Source organism: Leopardus geoffroyi, chromosome E2 (genome assembly GCF_018350155.1).
Source record: "Leopardus geoffroyi isolate Oge1 chromosome E2, O.geoffroyi_Oge1_pat1.0, whole genome shotgun sequence".
In the NCBI taxonomy this organism is placed as follows: Eukaryota; Metazoa; Chordata; class Mammalia; order Carnivora; family Felidae; genus Leopardus; species Leopardus geoffroyi.
In genome coordinates, this window is record NC_059335.1 from 43968953 (window position 1) to 43983105 (window position 14153).

At 48.1% G+C, this 14153-nt stretch overlaps 1 protein-coding gene and 1 long non-coding RNA gene across 3 annotated transcripts in view; both read left to right on the forward strand.

Moving 5' to 3' along the window:
• Positions 1-14153, forward strand: part of ZFP90 (ZFP90 zinc finger protein) — a 116303-nt gene that overhangs the window by 44763 nt on the left and 57387 nt on the right. The gene's annotated exons all lie outside the window — the stretch shown is intronic.
• LOC123579354 lies at positions 5961-13623 on the forward strand. Its single transcript, XR_006702724.1, has 2 exons — positions 5961-6696; positions 13457-13623. It is a non-coding gene; the product is annotated as an uncharacterized LOC123579354 (long non-coding RNA).

Sequence of the window (14153 nt, forward strand, 5' to 3'; positions counted from 1 at the left end):
AGCAAAGAGATCAGGCACTGCCAGGGGTGGAGGTGGGAGTGGGGGTAGAGAGGCTCGACTACAAAAGAGCACCAGGGAACCCTCTGCGGTGATGGAAATATTTTCTGTGTGGTTGTGGTAGTGATTATACCACCGTGCATTTATCAAAACTCCTAGAACTGTGCACTACAAAGGGTGGATTTTATGGTCTATAAATAATACTACATTCAACCTCATTTAAAACACACACACGCATACATTAATCACAGCCACTGTTTCTGAGCACCTACTAGGCCCTGTGCCAGGGGCTCTGAGTGTTTTCTCATCCATCCACTCATTTGCTTGCTCATTCAGCAAGCATTTATTGATGCCTCCACAAGGTGCACAATGTCTAATTACTCCTCTCTAACGCCTTCAAGCCCCACGGCTCCCTAAGTCGTATAGAGAAACTGGCAGGAAGATGTGGTGAGAGCCCAACCCTGGGGGCCTGCAGGCGAGCTTGAAGGTTCTCTGTGGGTACATTTTCATGAGGAGAGGAATTCCTGGCTTTGTCACCCTCACAAGGGATTCTGCAACTCATAAAAGAGAGACCAAGGTGAGGAACAAATCATAAGGACCCAGGAAGGGTTTGCTCTCTCTCTGAGGTGCTGATCTTGCACAAGCTGGCCAGGCCATGCCCCTCACAGCTCTGAACATGGAGCTGAGCTGAGGCAGAGTGTTGGGGCTCTGGGCTCACTTAGGTACACAGTTTTATTGCTGGGTGGCTGGTTCTCTGCTTGGGAACTATCTGTGTCTGCCCAGCTCAGATAGGAGTAACGCTTGCTTCTCTGGTAAGAATCCAAGTGTGGGAACCCCCTGGATAAACCCAGCACGTGGGGTATACAGTCACAGGAACACTGTATAGCAGCAATAAAAATGAGCAAACCAGAGCTGCACATGTCCACATGGATCGATCTCAAAAATACCATGTGGAGTGGAGAACAGATGACAAGCTAAACAATATATGACACCATTGAAGTTTTTGTTTAGTAGTTGGACACCTTGTATTTATATGTGCAGATTCTTCAAAAATATCAAATTACATTTAAAAACACTTTTTAATTCTTTTCAGTTTTATTGAGATAATTGACAAACAGTACTGTATAAGTTTAAAGTATACAGCAGGACTCACATATATTGTGAAATGATTACCACAGTAAGTTCTTTTTTTTTTTTTTTTTAATTTTTTTTTTTTTTAATGTTTATTTATTTTTGAGACAGAGAGACAGAGCATGAGCTGGGGAGGGTCAGAGAGAGAGGGAGACACAGAATTGGAAGCAGGCTCCAGGCTCTGAGCTGTCAGCACAGAGCCCGACGCGGGGCTTGAACTCACGGACCATGAGATCATGACCTGAGCCGAAGCCGGACGCTTAACCGACTGAGCCACCCAGGCACCCCAGTAAGTTCTCATATAGATACCAAAAAAATTTTTTCTTTGTGATGAGAATTTTTACAATCAACTCTCTTAGAAACTTTCAAATATATCATGTGGCGGTGTTAACTATAGTTATCATGTACATTAAGTATGTTTTAAAGACACAAAATAGTACCATATATTGTTATGATTATAAACTTAGAAATATAAAAACATGAACAAGAAAGATGAATACTAACTTCAGAACTGAATTAGCTCTAGGGAAGGCATTACAAAAAACCAAAAAACCAAATATGGCAAAAGGCTAGCAAACAGATTTAACAAATCTGAGATTTAGGACTTAAATCACAGGGGTGTGTTGCATATTGTTTTCTGTACTTTTGGTTGAAATGTTTCATAATTAAAAAAAATACAAGCCAGAATGAACTTTGAAAACAGTATGCTCAGTAAAATAAGCCAGACACAAAAGAACATAGGGAGGGGCAGAGAGAGGGGGACAGAGGATCCCAAGCAGGCTCTGCACTGGCAGCAGAGAGCCCAATGCAGGGCTTGAACTTGTGAATCACGAGATCATGACTTGAGCTGAAGTCAGACAATTAACCAACTGAGCCACTCAGGTGCCCAATAAATAAACATTAAAAAGAAATCCAGAATAGGCAAATCTATAGAGACAAAAAGTAGATTAGTGGTTGCCTAGGGCTGAGGAGGATGCCAGGAAAAGGAGAGGTCATGGGTAAGGAGTGCGGGGTTTCTTTTTGTGGTAATGAAATGTGATGATGAAATGTTCTCAAATTGATTGTGGTCATGGATGCACAACTCTGCGAATACACTAGAAGCCATTAAATTGAATGCTTTAAATGGATGGAATTTATATCTCAATTAATCTGCTTTAAAAAAACATAAAAAGCCAAAAGAAGGAAAATCCTTTCTGTGTCAGCTACTCTAATAGAGCCGAGGTCTGTGTGCTCTGACATGAGTTTCTTAGAGTCATCAGGAACCTTAGAACCTCCTCCACCACACCACCCACTAACATGAGGAGGGAACCCTGTTGGCCTGGCTCCCTGGGCTAGAGCTATTGCCACATCCATGGGGTTCTAAAAAGGAAGCGGAGTCATAGCCTCTACAGAATGAGGTTAATGAGAATCTGTTCCAGACTCCAGGGGTTCTGAGCCTTAATTAATACTCACTGTGAGGCTCTCTGTGATTGTAAAATCAGAGGTTCTGTAAATCTATACGGCAGTGGCCTTATTAGTACCAGCACATTACTCAAGAGAAAGAAGCCAGCCTTCTTATCACTGACTTAGCTCCCTGGAAAGGCTGGGCCCCCAGTGTCCAGGCCAGGCTGAAGCTATCTCTCCTGCTCCCTTGTCTTGCTTTCTAGGCCGCTCCTGGGGTCCGAGTGGTCTGGGCCAGTCTGGGGCTTCAGGGCATCCTCCTTCCTGCCCTGAGCACTGTGGCCAGGCTCCTGATGGACAAAGACATCTGATTTGCAGATCTGAGGAAGGAAACCAGATAGATTCCCCCACAGTACCCCACAGGTGATTTTCACTCCAAGCCTAAAGAAAGGTAGAGTGTTTCCTTTTTTACAAATCTCAGGACTTTGTTGAGAGCTCCTGACATCTTCCCAGATGGCCATCCTTTCTGTATTACCCAGTCCCTGAGTGGGGAGACTGGTTCTGTCCTCTGCCCATAGCAGCCTGGGGGCATGGAACCATCCTATTTTGCCTTAGCTTGGGTCTTTACTGCCTGATGGCTCCTTCTTGGTCCCCTTAAACACCCTCCCCCAGCAGGACTCTGCGTGGCATAGCCTCTTTCCTCCTTTGTTTTGGCACCGTCCCTCAAGATAAATCCTGTCAGACCACATCATCCTTTGGGCCCCTCACAAGAGAGCACCTCACACCAGCCTGTTTATGCTAGACATCTTGATACCATGCAGAACCATGCCCACCTGGCAGAGCCTTGTTGCCTTGGATTCTGTGAACTCGTTTGTAACCTCTGGGATGGTTCTCTGGCCAAAGCAGCGGAGGTAGATGGAGGCATGGGCTGGGAGCCAGTATCTATGGCCCTAGATACTCGCAGCTCTGAGGCTGGTGATCCTTGACTTTAAAGACCCTGGAGGTCTATGAACTTAAAGATCTGCAGCCCAGGTTACCTCCCTCAACCCAGGAGACTCATAGCCCCCAATGCCTGCTGACCTTGGGGCTTGTGACCCTGGGCCAGCCTCTAGTATGTGGACCTCTCTAAGTGACCCCTTCAATGAGTACCTGTTAAGACCTGGCACATGGGGTGCCTGGCTGGCTCAGTTATTAGAGCAGCATGCAAATCTTAATCTTGAGGTCATGAGTTCGAGCCCCAAGTTGGGCACTGAGTTTAATTTTTAAAAATTAAAAATAAACAAAAAATAAACAAAAACAAACCTGTTAACAACAACAAAAAGACCTGGCACAGCCTTGCCCCACATTAGATTTTGTTTCCGGGGATTAATCCTTGCTCTTCACATTTCCCCCGGGAATGTTACAACCTGATGGATGCAACTTGTCACTCCTGCTGGGTAGCTCTGAAGATCCTGAACATCATCCTCCATGTCAGCAGCCCCTCCCTTCCACTCTCCCTACTGGCTTCCTGATGTACTCAGACATTGCCAGCATATTATTTATCTCTTTCCTTATCCAGGGCCTGTCAAACCAGATGCAACTGAGGCCAGAGCCCAATGGCCCCTTGCCAGAGACCCCCTCAGGGCTGATATAAGTCTCTGCCACAGCCTTCTCAGGGGAGCAGTGTAGTATCATGGTTAGATCTACAGGCACTGGAGATGGCTTCCTGGGTTCAAACCCTGTCTCCACCTTTTACCTGCTGTGTGGCCCTGGGAAAGTTGCTTAACCTCTCTGTGCATCATCTGTAAAATAAGGGACATCATAATACTACTGCACAGGGTTGTCGGGAGAAATAAATGAGATCGTTTATTGGCAGTGCTGGACCTGGCATTCAGTAAATACCCAAGGAAGGTCAGCTGTCAATGGTGCTAAACTTGCTTTTTCTGATTCTCCTTGAACATCATGGTTCTTATTTAAGAATATGTACTTGCGGGGGGAGAAGAATATGTACTGGGAGGGCACCAGTCATCTTGCCCAAGCCAAGGTGACCCCTGTCCACAACCTGACCTCCTGCCTGCCCTTGACCTCCCACCCTAGCTGAGGGAATGCCACCCACATTAGATGGATACTGAGGCTCCCTCCCCAAAAACTTGTCTGTATAGGTCACCCAGGAAGTGCCTCCCTAGCCCTACTGACTGCCTCACACCCCACCAAGTGGCTTGGACTCTGAGGGTCCAAGGTAGGACAGTGAGGCTGCTTAATGAGAGGGTACAGGCCTCTGTCTAATTAGACCATCCCAAGAGAGGCCAGTTTTCTCCTATTTATAGTTAAACTTCTCTGCCATTTTGATGCATCTCTAATTTGGGTACTCTTTTATTATGTTTTCTTTATGTCTTCTTCATGTGGATGAGTAGAAAAATAAATGGAAGGGAAAATTACAGTTTTGTGGTTAGAAAAACCTGCCAGGGGAGATGGCAGGCTTTATGTTCACTGACTTGGTGGCATGTCTGGGGTGTCCTGAGGCATCAGAACAAGACAAGACCTTTCCTGGGCGTGGTTATGGGGTGCTCATGAGGCAGGGTGCTGTAGGAACAGACTGGAGCTTGAATCCTGGCTTTGCCCTTGGGTAGGTCCTACGCCTCCAGGTCTCACCTGCTTTACCTTTAAAATGGGATTAAAGGCTGGCTCAGCTTCCTGGTGGGCTGGAATGCACAGTCCCCTTGGAGATGATAAAAGGCAGCTTGACAGCAAGAGCAGGAAAGGTTGAGGCGCAATTCTGGCTTGCCCTAGGTGCCCAGGACTCCTGTCCCCATGCCTTTTGTGATCCACAGAACTGCTCCCCCTTCCCACTTTTCTGCTGTGACCACTCTCCCAGAAAGCAGGGGAGCCCAGAGTGACCAGGCCAGGATGGGAAGCGTGGTCCTGTCTGGAATGGGGTCTGTCCTGCAGCCCCCCATGGAGAGGCAGGAGTTAACATGGTCACAGTGGGTCACAAAGTTGCAGCCACAGATCTCCCTGGCTCATGAGTCCATTTTAGGAGGGTGGCCTGGCAGTTCTCACTATGGAGCAAGGCCTGACTTATTTTAAGCTGGGCGGAACAAAGGCCTCGGTGTCTCTGTGGTCTGTGGTCTGTGCCCATGGCAAGGCTGTGGTGGGAAGGACACCAGTAGGCTTAGATCCCAGGTCCCCAGCTGACCTACTGTGGGTCAGCATGCCTGCGGGATGCCCATTCTCCACCCCAAAGGTCTGGCTTGACTCCCCTCAGACCAAATGGACAGGGAAGGTCCATCCATAGACTCCTGCCTGAGGCACTTGAGCAGGGCAAGGCAGATGCTAGGGGTTGACTGGATAGCCAGCGTCATGTCTGAGTCAGAGGGCGTGGCTGGGTCAAGGTCACTCAGCCCTGGTCTGTACCTAGGTCTTCAAGCAAAAGGATTTGGGACCATTTTGTGAGAAAGCTGGGGAAGGGATGCACGCAGGGGAGAGCTGAGGAGGGGTGTGGGAGTAGTGAGTAGCTCTAAGCACACAGATATTATACTTGAGCGAGGTCACCTTGGTTCAAGCCCCAGCTTGACCAGTTACCAGATATTGTATAACCTTGGGAAATTATTGAACTTCTTTGTTCCTTCACTTACCTGTTTATAAAATGGGGATGATGACAGTAACTTACACCAAGGGCCACTGAAATGGTTAAATGAGTTTAGTGTAAATCACTTAGAAAAGTGCCTGACGCTTGGGCAGTCCCCTATGGCCCAGCCCCGACCTGATCTTGCTCTGACCCTTTGTGAGTAGATGACAGGACAGTCAGTCACCTGTGACCCTCTCCTCTCATAAGGGGCAGGAAAGGAAGGACCTTGGCCTTCAGGCTGGCAGTGAGGCCAGGGCAGGCTGCCAGCTGCATAGCTCCACCTGGTTAGGGCAATAAGTTTGTGTAAGATTTGAGCCCTTCTCTCCCTGTAACTTCTCAGCCCAAGTTCCTCTGCTTAGGAAGGGACCTTGGCCAAGTTCTCAGTTTTGCTCCACAACCTTTGTCCTCATTGTTCTTCTCAGTGTGCACCATGTCTGGTGCCTGCCATGTTAGTCAGGACCCTCAGTGACTCTCTGGGACTTTGGCTTTTCCTCTCAGTGCCCCGGTGAGGGTGTACCTGGCTGCCTGTATCTACACACCCGATGTCCTTCATGTGAGGTGCTGCTCCCAACTGTCAGCAGGTATATCTGTCAACAGACTCAGGATTGTGTAGGCCAGTGCCCCTGCCTTGGGACAGATTTGGACTCCAGTCCAGGCTGCTTCACTACCCAGATGTGTGGCCTCCAACAAGTCACTGGGCTTCTCACTGGCCATGTAGGGATGATGATTTCTACCTCAAGGGTCATTTGAGGATTGGGTGAGAGAACAAATGGAAATACCCAGCCTGGGGCCTGGCATGCAATAGCTACTGAGCTCGTCCCACAGGCATCAGTGACTCATTGGGGTAGCAGGGGACCCTAGGACCAATATAGCATGCCCTCCCAGTTTCATTTCCTTAATTTCTCACCAGTCCACTGCCATTTGCCAGCCCCACCATCTTTGTCCTTGTTCAGGCCTCTTCAGACCTCTCTTCTGACCCTCAGTCCATTCTCCACACTCAGAATGAACTTTAGCACACATGAATCAGATCATGGCCCTCTCTGCCTACAACAAGCCATGGCTTCCCTCTGTCCTCAGGGTAAGGTTCAGATTACTTGACCAAACCCATAAGACCAATGTGATCTGGCCCTGCCAGCTACTCATCACTACTCTCCCAAATGCCCCCAGCATATTCCATATCCCACAAGTTGCATGGAGTGACTTGTCTCCTGGACATGCCTTGCACTTTCTGTCTTCAACTTTCATGCTGGCAAATTATGGAATGAGCTGGATTTGGCTTCTGAAAACCCCCTCTCCGTCAACTCTCTCTATTAGAAAAACTCAGGTAGACACAAAATCTTTTCCAGCCACCATTACATAACCAAATATATACCCTGTTCAGACCTCTCCCTTCTGCAACATGGGAAGCCTGAAGTGTGGATAGCAGGTTACACTGTGCCTCTAATTTCTTTCCTGCTCCAGCTTATCTCCATTTGCTAGCTGCTATGTTGTCCATGTCTTTGGGGATGGACTAAGGTGGGAGAGTGAGGTGGGGAGAGGAGCACGAGGCCCCAAAGGGCTTCTTTTCACTGAATCTTGGATCTGACATTCTGGCTTTCTCCGTGGCACATGTATAACTTCTGGATCTTTCCCAGCTGGGCACTTTCGTGGGTTCCTCAAAGATCCTTCTCCTCCTGTCCCACTAGGAACCCCCAAACAGTTCTCTGGCATGCTGTTCACCTCCTCAAGTGGCTGCTTGTGGCCCACCACAGCCTCTTTCACTGCCTCCTCACCTGGAAGGATGCTCTCTCTTTTGGGCAGGATTCCTTTATGATGACCCCAGGCCAGGTCCTGCCTGCTGGTGGTTTGGGGTTGAGTGTGGAGCCTAGGCACCTATAAGCCACTGTGAGAAGTTTGGATGTTAGCACTATAAAAATGTGGAGAATCCCCCAGAGGGATTGTGCAGCAGTGGAGGGACATGATAGGTGTCTACTGTAATAGTCCAGGCAAAAGACTATGCTGTTTTCCCTGGGATGGGAGCTGTGGAAGACAGGGGAGCTGGCTGGGATGGTGGTGGAGCTGACAGACAGGCTGCTGGTTTAGATGTGAGGGGCAATGAAAGGGGAAGAGTCCAGTGTTTTTGGATTGAGTAACTGGGTAAACACAGATACTACTCGTTGAGAGGGGGAAGTCTGGGGTGGAGCAGACTGAGAGGACCAGAAATCAGGGGTCATGCAGTGTTTGAAATGCTTGTCAGATATCAAGTAGAGCTGTCCAGGAGCCAGATAGATAAATGCAAAGCTTCCATGGATGCATATGGTGCCTTTGTGCAAATGAGAGAAGGACATCCTTTCCTTCAGGCAAATGTAGCCTCCTACCGGGGCATGTGGCTTGGTGAGCAGAGCACAGCTGGACCTCAGCTCCATCAGTCCCCTTGGCCATGCACCCTCGTGCCCCAAACAAACTATACAACTCTGCATGGTAGCCTGGATGTGCTAGTCTGGGGCTCAGGGGGGTATCTGGGACTGGGGAAGAGCCATTAGCTTGTAGGATGCTTATTTGGATGCTGTGTGGGTTAGTGGCTCCCCGGCCAAAATAGGGAGGAAGGACCAGGGATGTGGAAAGGTGTGGGCTGAGAGCCCTCCCTTTCCAGCGCTAGACTTTTCCTTCACTTCCTGCAGATGAAAACACCCTGATTCTCTGCAGGGCTGAGTAGCTGTGAGCCCCTCAGTTCTGCCTTCTCTAAGTTCATCCTGAGGAGTGGGTGACACAAAGGTGGGTCATGAGGAGGCCTCATTCTCTCTCTCCTTTCACTTTCCATCCTTAATGCAGGTATGTTAACTTCTGTCACCATGCTGATGATTGTAGTGCCCACAGATGGGCTCCATAGACAGGGTAAGCACCAAGCGGGGGGAATAACATTCAGAGTGTTCGTTGGAGCCCCACAGGAGGGGAGCAGGCATAGTCAACCAGGCCACAGAGACTGCAGTGGCTGAAGAAGCACGCAGCCAAGTGTTTGATAGAGGGGTGATTGGCTCAGACTGCCTGGGTTTAAAGTCCAGGGCCAATTCTTATCACGTGGGTGACTTCAGCTATAATAAAGTATCTATCTCATAAGGCTATGGTGAGAAATGAATGAGTTCTCTCACATAAAGTACTTAGCACAGTACTTCAATACCCAGTGAGTATTAGTGTATATGGTGTGTATGAACAGTGGAGTATGTATATATGTGTGTATGAGGAAAGCCCTTCCTAGTGGAGTCCCTAACCCCCTTCTAGTTGCTGACCAAAGCAGGCAGCAGAGGAAGTGGCCTTGCTGAGCTGGTCAAGCTTAGAGCTGCTTTCTGCCTTTTCAAATTGGGTTCCTCAAGGGATCACATCCCCAGAACCTTGTGGAGGTCAAGCTTGAGTCACAGCAGCTGAACAGGGACTCTCCCCTTTGTAAACACTTCCAGGGAAGGTGCTTTCACAACTCCTCAGGACCTGGTCCAGCATTGCTTAGCTCCCACCCTCTGTATGCTATCCTGGGGTGTGCCTGAGTCCTGATCTCATGGCTGGCACTTTCTTATCTTCAGAGTAAGAGGGAAGTAAACCCAGTGCAGGACCCTTTGTTGCACCACCCCATACCTTCTCTTCTCTTCAGCCTGTATGGGGTCCTGAAGAATGCCTTAGAGTCTCTTTCCAGAAAAAACGTCTCCCAAATACATATGGTCAAAGGCCAAAATTTGCAAGATTCCCCATCTTTCAGGAAATTCTAATTTAGTGGTTAAACTGGTGGGCTCTGGAGTTGAATTTCCTGAGTCTCAGTGCTGCTTCTATTACCTACGGACTGTGAGACCTGAAGTCACATAGCATCTCTAAACCTCAACTTTCTTATCTGTAAAATGGAAGCAGCCACAGTGGCTCCCTCAGAGGATTGAATGTAGGGTAACCAACTTGTCGCTGTTTGGGACTTTCCCATTTTCACACTGAAAGTGTTGCTTCCAGAGAAACCCCTCAGTGCTTGACAAACTAGGACAATTGGGCCCCCTAGTAAATGACATAATGCCCAGAAAGCAACTAGCCCAGTGCAAGCAGTTCATCCAGGTTCCATTGCAGTCAGCTGATACTATTGGTATATTCCCTAATTAATCGATTTTTAAAAATATATTTTTTTTTCTTTTTTTCAACGTTTATTTATTTTTGGGACAGAGAGAGACAGAGCATGAACGGGGGAGGGGCAGAGAGAGAGGGAGACACAGAATCGGAAACAGGCTCCAGGCTCTGAGCCATCAGCCCAGAGCCCGACGCGGGGCTCGAACTCACTGACCGCGAGATCGTGACCTGGCTGAAGTCGGACGCTTAACCGACTGCGCCACCCAGGCGCCCCTAAAAATATTTTTTAAAGTGTATTTATTTATTTTGAGAGGGAGACAGAGTGCAAGTAGGGTAAGGGCAGAGAAAGAGGGCGAGAGAGAAACCTAAGCAGGCTCCACACTGTCAGCACAGAGCCCAATGCAGGGCTCAAACTCACAAACTGTGAAATCACGACCTGAGCCAAAATCAAGAGTCCTAGGTTAACATACTGAGCCACCCAGGTGCCCCTATCTCTCTCTCTCTCTCTGTCTCCCCCTTTTTAAGTTTATTTATTTATTTTTGAGAGACAGAGAGAAAAAGTTCAAGTGGGGGAGGCGCAGAGAGGGAGAGGGAGAGGGAGAGAGAATCCCAAACAGGCTCCACTTTGTGAGTGTGGAGCCGATGCGAGTCTCAAACCCATGAACCATGAGATCATGACCTGAGCTGAAGGCAGGCACTTAACTGAATAGGCCACCCAGGCACCCTGCCTAATTAATCGATCTGATAGGAATGTTGCCTGGGGGATCTGGAGTCCAGGACTCAGTTCACCTTTCTGTCCCCCTCCTGCTCTAATGACTTCCTGGGCATCCCTCCCTATTTTCTGGGGCCTCAGTTTGTTCACCCTTCAAATAAAGGAGATGAACTTGAGAGTCGCTGGGGATTCTTCCCACTAAAGCCTACGAGATTTATTCAGGGATGCCCTCCCAGTGCCTGGTAAGGCAGCCTTGAATATAGATAGCACCAGGTATGCATTTGTCTGCTTGACGTTGAGCAAAGCCCACGCATGTTCTAGCAACACAATCTGCCCCAGGAGAAATCTGAATTGGAAGTTTCATTTGCACATTGATGGTGACGTTTTACCTACAGCTAGGGCTGATTTGGCTCACAGGAAACCTTGACCTACGTGTTGGGGGGAAATGACAAGATAATTGATGTTCCTGTGTTTCTTGAGGTTAGCATCAGCCCCAGGAATGAGTGTGCCATCAAGAAATGAGATTTTCCCCAGGAAAGCCTTTTCCTTGAAGGGATGCAAAGGGTTGCCTCTTCTCCTGGAGCAGTTGGAATCTAGGTTTCAACCCCTCTTTGTCAGACCCACCCCAATATCCAGATTTCAAGTCAAGCCAATAGGAAATAACTGGGATCCCCCAAGATCTGGGGTTTATGAGTTCTTGAGGGCCTAAGTCCTAGGTTATCAACCTCCCCTGCATACCCTAGTTTAGTACTGGACTCACAGAAGATATTCAATAATAGATATGCTTTACTTTGTCATTCCCAGCCATTCACTGTTTGGGGCCTCTGCATACATCCTGTTGAGTTGCCTGCAAAATGTTCAGTTGATAAGGAAGGATGTTTTATTTTAGCTCTAACGAGGAGGGTAATGCCCAGGTTGGACAGAGCCCCCAGACTTTGGGATTTGGACCCCTCTCAGATTATTTGATTGTCTAGTTGGGTCCTGGAGGAGGAGGGGCAGTTGCCCATGAAAAGACTAATTGGCTTAGGTAACTATCCTGGAAATGATTAATTTTGAGGCCAGGAATGAAACTAGTCCTAATACTGGATGACAGAGAGCCTTCTTTTCTCTCTGGGGCTGCTTGAGAGGCCTCTGGATTCTGAGACATGGAGATGGGGATTAATCATCCCGGTTTGCCTGGGACCATCCCAGTTTGAACAATGAAAGTCCTGCATCCCAGGAAATTCCTCAGTCCCAGGCCAATGGGACAGTTGGTCACCCTACATGGAGATGTCTGGGTGGTTCCAGCATGGGGACCAAATGCTCACATTGAGGCAGGAAAGAGCAGGGGAACAGATAATAGAGGTCCCACCAGACAGCTGCTGTTGGCTAGAAGGGTCGGTAGCAGCACTGACAGGTGATCACAGTGGAGGCCCTGGCAGTGGCCAAAGACAAGTCATTTCTGAGGCGAATGACTTTAGAAGAGCTGACATCTGGCAACGAGGCTTGTTAGGACAGATCTCTTGGCTCTAAGAAGAAGAAACCTGGGGCGCCTGGGTGGCTCAGTCTGTTGGGCATCTGACTTTGGCCCAGGTCATGATCTCGCGGTTCGTGGGTTCGAGCCCCGCATCGAGCTCTGTGCTGATAGCTGAGCCTGGAGCCTGCTTTGAATTCTGTCTCTCCCTCTCTCTCTGCCCCTTCCCTACTCAAGCTCTGTCTCTCAAAAAACAAATAAACATTGAAAAAAAGTTAAAAAAAAAAAAAAAAAGAAGAAGAAGAAGAAACCCTTCCTGAAGCCAGAGTGGGGCCTTAGGAGTAGCCAGGGAGGCCAGCAATGCTCAGCTAAGTGGCCATCTCAGGGTCCCAGGCCACAGAGGCAACCTCATAGCCAAAAAGCTGACAGGAAAATCTCTAAGTCCCCAGGAAAATCTTAGATTTTTTGGGGGGGGGGGTGTTGCTTGGATAGGGTGTAAAACCCAGCCAGATACTGGCAGGAGTTTATGCTCTGATGTGAGGCATAAGAGAGAAATTTCACCCAGCTTTGTTCTGGGCTGGTACAGTGGGATGAATAATGGCCTTCCCCAGAACCTGTGAACGTTAGCTTATATGGCAAAGGGGATTTTGAAATGTATTTAAGTTAAGGACCTTGAGATGGGGAGATTATCCTGGGTTGTCTGGGTGGGCCCTAAAAATAATCACAAGTATCTTTAGAAGAGGGAGGAAAGGTCAAAGAAGGAAGTTGGAAAGGTGATGTAATGACAGAAGCAGAGGTTGGAGTGATGTGCTTTGAAGCCAAGGAAGGGGCCACAAGCCAAGGAATACAGGTGGCCATCAGAAGCCAAGAAAGCAAGGATTCTTCCCTCAGAGGCTCTAAAAGAACTAGCCCTGCCGACACCTTGACTTGAACTCAGTGAAACTGATTTTGGACTTCTGACTTCCAGACCCATAAGAGAATACATTTGTTTTGACCCCTAAGTTTGTGTTGATTTGTTATAGCAGCAATATGAAACTAGTACTGTTGATAAGTTGGGAGTCACCGCATGGCCGTGTCCTGATTCTCACATTCGTCTTTGCAGCACACCTCCTCACAGGGCCGAGAAAAGTGGGAGAGAACATGGAGATCCTTTTCAGTGTGACTGTCCTAAGGAACAAGCTGCCCAGAGTTTCAGACCCAGTACCTAGAACAGGACTTTAAACCTGGTAATACCTAAAAAACACTTGCAAAGTAAATTAATACCTTTCAGTCTGGTGATTGAATTGGAATAGCTCAGTAAGGAGAAGAAATGCCCTCGAGGCGTGACCGACATGGACTGTCACTGAGAATCATGGGTCCCAACCCCAAGAGTGCCCCCTCTTTAGACCCAAGGGCTTCAGGGAACCTCAGTGGAGTCAGCTGGGGAAGGGCCACCAGGTAGTTTCAACCAAAACTGCAAGCATACTCAAAAATTTCTCAACCAAAGCACACTACAAAACATAAGCAGATTATGAAAAGTCCCCGTTGCATCTCATATATTACATAGTGCCATGTGACTTTTATTTGTGTGTTTTTATTTTTTTAAGTTTGTTACTTATTTTTTTAGTAATCTCTACACCCAGTGTGCGGCTGAAACTCCTGATCCCAAGATCAAGAGTCACATACTCTTCCGACTGAGCCAGGCAGGCACCCCTGTTTCTGGGAAAATGGGATCTGGCTTTAGGAAGCCACAGGATCCCATCTTGCTGCCCTAACACCTGACCTGGGGCATCTGTTAGCTCTTGACATTGAACACCCAT